Raw genomic sequence first — 6,000 nt, 5'->3', positions numbered from 1 at the left:
AGAAAAAAAAAATAGACTTTAGTGAGATGTTCTGCATTTCTTAGGTTTATTCCTTCATTAAGACATCTACTTTGAGTTGTTTTTCCTTTTGTTGTTGCTGAGTTACCATCATAATTTAATAAGTTACTTGTTTCTGTGACATGCGCGTTTGTGTTGTATCTCTAGGACTGTGTGGTACAGTGCATTACCTACCAGCTGCATGGGGCTGTGTTGTGTAGATTAAGGTCATACTAGCCACAAGCCTCGAGAGGTTACCAGGCTGCCATACTGAACAGATATCAGCATGTTTGTATTGCAGGAAATTTTGTTGGACAGGGCTGCTCTGGAACCATATTTTGCTTATTTGCGTGTTACCACGTTATCTGTACTGTATTGAGTTAAGATTAGAATAAAGGAATTTAGTTGCTTCCTTACACTGTCATTGGGAGAGGTGGCAGTCGTGCTGTTTAGGAACAGAGAGGAGTCAGTATAGTGTGTTACAATGGTCACGAGTATAGGCTTTTGTTGGACCTGTTGCTGCACGCCTGAAATCTCAGTGGGAGGCTGAGGCAGGAAGATTTTAAGTGTGAGCCCAGCCTGGGGAACTTAGCAGTTTAGTGAGAACTTGATTCAAAATAAAACATTAAAAGAAAAAAAGGTTGATGCTGTAGCTCAGTGTGAAGGTGCTGAGTGTGATCCTCATTCGCCCCTCTCCCAAAGTTTTACAGGATTGCGTGAGTATGAAATAAGTGTAAGGGGTCTTAGCAAATCATAGGATCACTAATACATTTTTGAGATGACAGTAATTTTAAAACAACTAAGAATTACAATAAAATCGACTTTAGTTTCTTTCGACATTGCTGTAAATTTAAACACAGTATACATTTGTGCAGTCTCTGCCAGGATACAGTACAGGCTGCCTCTCCACCCCTAAGACTTGACCTGTTTTCTGTACTGTAGTTTCAAATTTCATAGCATATAAATAAAATTAGACAGTTTGTAACCTTTTTAGGCTACTTGTATTTAGCCAAATTGAGTGAAATTCATTGAAGTTGTTAAAAGTATCAGTAGTTTATAACTGATTTTCTTTTATTTTTTTCAGTTTTTCTATTAACACATGTTTGCATTACATAGTGGTTACGTTCCTTGTGGGAATTGGTGCATGTGTATAACACATCTTACCACCCCCATCTCTTTTTCCCCTTTCCATTTGAGAACGCTTTCTCTCCCTGCTTGCTGTTTTCCTTTATTTTGCACAGTGCTGGAGATCGAACTCATGGGTGGATGCATGCTAGCCAAGTGTTTTGCCATCTGTGCCCCCACTCTGCTAGCTGATTGGGATGGGGTGGTACTGGGGATTGAACCTAGGGCCCTCACAATAAGCTACATCCCTCTTTTATTTTTTAAAAGTATGAGTGAGTCTTGCTGGGTCACTTAAATTGCTTCTTGGTCTTATTTAGCCTCTCCAAGTGTGGGGATTAGAGGCATGTACCACTGTGCCAGGTCTAAATGATTAGATTTATAGGGCTGAATGATGGGTGGCCTTTGACTTTACTGTGAATTGACCAGGAATTTTTTTTTTCTCACCATGAAACAGCATTTTAAGTTTTGAAAGTTGTCGTTTTCCTGGGCCAGGGCAATATTGTACCATGATTCTTTCTTGGGAGTGAGCTGGACAGTCATAGGGATGAACAGTTGTTATTCTAATGTTCTGTGTTGCCAGGCTATGATGTTTGGCAGGTTAAGCATATTAAATGAATTTTTTAGCTTTTTTTTTTTTTGGTACTGGGAATTGAACTCAGGATCTTGCACTTGCCAGGCAGGGACTTGTGCCTCTGAGCTATATCCCTGGCTTAAATGCATTTTTTAAAAATCAGATTTTATTGGTACATTTAGCTATGCATAGTGATTACATTCATTATAGAGAATTTGTACCTGCACATGATATATCTTGATTCTTTATTTCCCATTCCCCTATCCTCCCTACAGCCACTCCTCCCCTCCCCATTTACAAAAGCTTTGTTTCCATTTTTTCCCTTCTTAGTTTTTTTATTTTTTACTTTTCCCTTCTTTCCTTTTCCTCCACCCCCTCTTGTTTCCCTCCCCATTTGAACATTTGCTTCCTATTTCACAGTACCTAATACACATTTTGGTTCTTATTTACACTTTTGGTTTCTCACCACCAGAGAGGTGATGCAGTATTCATACCAATTTGTTGCACTTAAGGGTATAGTCTCAAGATGCATCCAAATTAAATGCATTTTGATTTAAGATCTTTTAAATTTACTATGAGTTTGTTGGGGTCTGGCATCATTTAAAGTTGAGGAACTTCTGAACTTTCCCTAATAACAAGTGTGTATGACATCAGCACTCCCCCACTTCATTTGTTTTTTTTTTTGGCTGTTTTGAGACAGGGTCTCAGTATGCAGTTCAGGCTGGCCTGGAGCTCACTTTGTAGCCCAGGCAGGTCTTGAACTTGCAGTGGTCCTTCTGCCTCAGCAGTGGTCCTTCTGCCTCAGCCTCTTGAGTGCTTGGATTACAGGCATGAGCCACCATGCCTGGCCCACTCCCTTTTGTTTTTACATCCCCTCCCCATTTGTATAGTCTGAGGGATCGAACCCACGAAAAAATGGAAACAAAGCTTTTGTAAATGGGGAGGGGAGGAGTGGCTGTAGGGAAGATAGAGGAATGGGAAAAAAAGAATCAAGATATATCATGTGCAGGTACAAATTCTCTATAATGAATGTGATCACTATGCATAGCTAAATGTACCAATAAAATCTGATTTTTAAAAAGTGCTTCTCACTGAGTTATGTCCCTGGCCCTTTATTTTTTTGGACATGGTCTCACTAGGGTAGAACTTTGAATCCTCCCATTTAAATTTCCCAGAGGGTTGGGATTATAGGCATGCACCACAATGCCTGGCTTCAGCTTGCTTTTCTTTATGAATATCATGGTAAGAGAGGCTCTTGATTTGAGTAACCAATTCATATTAAAAGTCTGTAGAGTTGCAGCAAAGTGCTACACTGAAATCAATATCTAAAGTGAAGTTTGAAAATAGAGTCCTGGTTTTCCCAGAAAAACTCCGAGTCCTGGCAAACCTAGGATGGTTGGTCATTCTGAAAAGGGACAAGTGAAACTAGAGTCCAGGTCAAGTTTGAAAGGTGAGCCACTGGAAAAGTATTTTGACTAATCTTAATTGCTATCAGGGTGCTTGGAGCAGAATCTCTCAGGTAACGAGAGAATTTACTGTAGGAGACCCTCAGTGGTTAAGATCAACGTCTTGAATTTAAGATTTTGTGGCAAGTATTTTAGATTTGAGTGGAATTACATCGTTGATTTCCTTTAATTTATTGATGTCTAATTATTGGTAGGTTAAATCAGTCTGATCCATCTTTTAATGTTATCAGTATTTAAAAATTTTGTTAATCTAAACAAATTGGAAGCCAAGTGAAAAATTGAATTTATACTTAATGAGTGTTCCTCTTTTAAGTTTTAAAATTCAGATGATAATGTTTAAACCTAAAGTTTTATTTTATTTTATTTTTTTTTAAAGAATAAAAGGATAACATAATAATAGGGGGGACTTAGCAAATTACAGACAAAATGGTAGGAAATTATCAATGGTTATCGTTTTACATATTATTATCTACAAAATAGTTTCTCAGGAAAACAAATAGACAAACAATAGTGTGTTAGAGACAAAAGAGGTAGGAGATTATCAAGAGTTGTTGTACTATACTTTGGTATCTTCAAAGAGGCTTCTAATAAACCTAAAGTTTTAAGTAGTACAGTCTGTCACCCTTTTTTTTGAGATGGTGTATCCACTGTTGCTCAGGCTGGTGTCGAACTCCCGGGTTCAGGTGATCTTCCTCTATTACAGGACAGGCACACACCACCACACTGGCCCTTTTTCCTAACTTTTCAAAGTGCCTCTTTAGATTCACTTCCTGAGTATTTGTGTGTGTGAGCAGATTACATGGGGAATCAGTTACTGACCTGTCCTCCATCTTCCTTCACTTGGCCAAGCTTCCTGAAAGCAGGAACTTCGTATTTTGGTTGAAATGAATGAAAACGTGAATTATCTGAGTAGTTTTTACAACATGCCATGGTTTCCAGGTTTTTTAGTTTTTGAGACATTCTCACTGTGTAGTTCAGGCTGGCCTTGAACTCACTACTATATGTAGTCCAGGTGTTCCTCCTGCTTTAGCCTCCAGTGCTGGGACTACAGTCATGGGCCACCATGGTGGGCTTCCCAGGTTACTTCACTGTAACAGTGTAGGAAATGTTGAAACATTCATTTAAAAAAACATTTAAATCCATGTTTTACAATGTGTAGAGGGAGTGAACATGTGGTTTCTAAAATTGTTTTGTTAATCCTGTGTGAGGAAAGGGCATTTAGAGTCGTGACTTTAAGTCTTCCTTAGAAAGGCCATTCAGAACTAATGAAGAGCTTACAGTGAATAGATTCGGATTGGAGGTATTTGGAAAATGATTTCTCATCCTTATCAGTGTCTCCCAGCAAGTACACTTTGTGGAGCAGGGTTTGAGAAAGAAAGGAGTACTGAGTCCCTTGAAGTTTAGAAGCTGGGCAGCAAGAGCTGCTGAGGAATGAGTAAAACCTGTACAACCACGGGGAACCAGCGGATTCTGAGTTAGGTTCTCAGTTTGGTGAGATTCTGAGTTAGGTTCTCAGAGTTTGGTGAGCGTACAAGTCTCCTTGAGAGTTGTGAGAAACCTGATTTCCCAGCGACAGACCCCAGAGCTTCTGATTTGGTGTGTGTGTGTGTGCTGTGGACCGTCTGGGCATTTGCAGAAACTGGGCATACATTAGAAACTGCTTAAAAAAAAAAACAAAACTGCTTTAGTGGCAGAAAGACAGAATCAAAAATAGCTGAATATGATTTGCTAAGAAACGATAAACTAGGGTTTTTTTTTTTTATGGTGGGTGGTAGTGGGGATTCAACCCAGCACTTTGCACTGAACCCTCTTTTTGAGACAAGGTCTTACTAAGTCACTTAGTTGCTCAGGCTAGGCTAGAATTTGTGTTCCTTCTGCCTCAGCCTGGTAGACTGCTGGGATTAAGGCATGTGGCAGCAAGCCTGGCTTGCATTGATTTTTTTTGAGACAGGGTCTCGCTATGTATATGTAGCCCAGGCTGGCTACGTAGTTGAGACAATCCTCCTGCTTCTGCCTCCTGAGTGCTGAGATTACAGGCCTGCACCATCACGCCCAGCCTTGCATTGACTTCTATATACAAACATACCTCCTTTGGCTTCTGTGGTTCCAAGAAGGCACCTCAGAAGGCAGCTGCCTGGTATTTGTATAATGTGTAGTTTTAAAAGGCCTTTTTGAGGTTGCCCTGCAGAGCCTACTCATTTTAAACTGGAAATGCTGCTTTATACTCTTCCTCCCCGCTTTATACCCCACCTCCCCGATGGTGGAGGATTCAGTGCCATGTGTCTTGTCTTAGACATGATGTTACTTAGAAGATTCAAAGGGGGAAATGTGGTTCAGCATCCAGATTGCAGAATCATACATGAAATTTTACTTAGATGGATTATAGAAACAGTTAACACTCTCGTAACTTCACATATTCCCCTGAAGGCACAGCAGCTGTGTCTGGTACCTTTAAACCCTTCTACAGATGAGAAAACCAAGGCCGAGCAATCTAGTTACTTAATGGTGACAAAGCAAGGACTGAAATCTAGGTTGGTCTTAACCCCACTGAGTTGTCATGTGTGATGGGAATTTGACTCCACTTTGGGAGAGAGCAAATGGGGAAATGTCTGTACCGCAGACTGCAAATATTCTGGTGTAATTTCCTGGTGATTTTGCTACATTTGTTGCTTGTTTTGTAAGTAATTTTTAAAACTTCCTGTGAATTTTAATTTGAAGATTTTAATAAAATGTAAAAGAGAAATGTAATTTCCAATGTATTGACATACTGATAACCTAACAAGCTGTTAAACCACCTTTAAGTCTTTGTATCTAGTGGAATGTAATACCATAATGAATTGA

The sequence above is a fragment of the Chinchilla lanigera genome, unplaced genomic scaffold, assembly GCF_000276665.1.
Source record: "Chinchilla lanigera isolate Chin_1 unplaced genomic scaffold, ChiLan1.0 scaffold00038, whole genome shotgun sequence".
Classification (NCBI taxonomy): Eukaryota; Metazoa; Chordata; class Mammalia; order Rodentia; family Chinchillidae; genus Chinchilla; species Chinchilla lanigera.
Note: the sequence above shows the minus strand (reverse complement) of the source record.